The sequence below is a fragment of the Camelina sativa genome, unplaced genomic scaffold (assembly GCF_000633955.1).
Source record: "Camelina sativa cultivar DH55 unplaced genomic scaffold, Cs unpScaffold00976, whole genome shotgun sequence".
In the NCBI taxonomy this organism is placed as follows: Eukaryota; Viridiplantae; Streptophyta; class Magnoliopsida; order Brassicales; family Brassicaceae; genus Camelina; species Camelina sativa.
Genome location: NW_010922101.1, coordinates 4771 through 6006, shown reverse-complemented (window position 1 = coordinate 6006; position 1236 = coordinate 4771).

The following is a 1236-nucleotide window of genomic DNA, read 5'->3' as shown; positions in this document are numbered from 1 at the left end:
TACCTTATAGGAATAGTCTCGAGTATGAGAAAGGAGCAACTGATTTTGTTTATGGGTCAGCAAGGAGAATGGGAGATCCTCCAAATATGTTTTGTCCATGTATTGACTGCCGGAATCTGTGCCATCAACCATTAGCCACGATAGTAGATCATCTGATTATTAGGGGTATGGACTTGATATACAAGAAGAGTAGATGTTGGAGTAATCACGGGGAGATAAGGGATTTAACAAGAGGTGATGATCCAATTTCAGAATTTGAAGCTTATGAGTTGTTTAGAGCTGCTTTGTTTGATGGTGATGACAATACACAGACCCAAAATGAAAATGCAGATCAGAGTGACAATGCAGATCATCATGAAGAAGATTCAGAATTTATGAAAAAGTTGAAAGATGCTGAGACTCCACTCTACTCCAGCTGTTCTAAGTACACTAAAGTGTCTGCTATCATGGGGTTGTACCAGATTAAAGTTAAGAGTGGGATGTCAGAAAACTATTTCGATCAGCTTCTAAAGATAGTTCACGACATGCTACCTGGAGATAATGTCCTTCCAACATCAACAAATGCGATGAAAAAGTTCTTGAAGGTATTTGGTTTTGGATATGAGAACATTCACGCATGCAAGAACGATTGCATTCTTTACCGGAAGCAGTACAAGGATATGACAAGCTGCCCTAGATGTAGTGCTTCAAGATGGGAGATGGATAATCAGACAAAAGAGGAAAAGAAAGGGATTCCAGCTAAAGTTCTTAAATATTTCTCAATAAAGGACAGATTCAGAAGGATGTATAGATCGAAAAGGATGGCAGAGGATCTACGTTGGCATTTCAGTAATGCTTCAGAAGATGGAATGATGCGGCACCCGGTGGATTCGATAACTTGGGCTCAGGTTAATGCTAAATGGCCACAATTTGCGTCTGACCCGAGAAATCTTCGACTTGGTTTGTGTACTGATGGCATGAATCCTTTTTCGATTCAAAACACCAAGTATAGTACATGGCCAGTGTTTCTTGTGAATTATAACATGGCACCTACATTGTGTATGAAGGCTGACAATATAATGTTGACTCTGTTGATACCTGGACCAACTGCACCGAGCAACAACATCGACGTGTATCTTCAACCGTTGATAGAAGATTTACAGGATTTGTGGAATGAAGGTGTGGATGTTTATGATGCCTTCTCAAAGGAAACTTTTAATCTGAGAGCTATTTTACTGTGGACAATCAGTGACTATC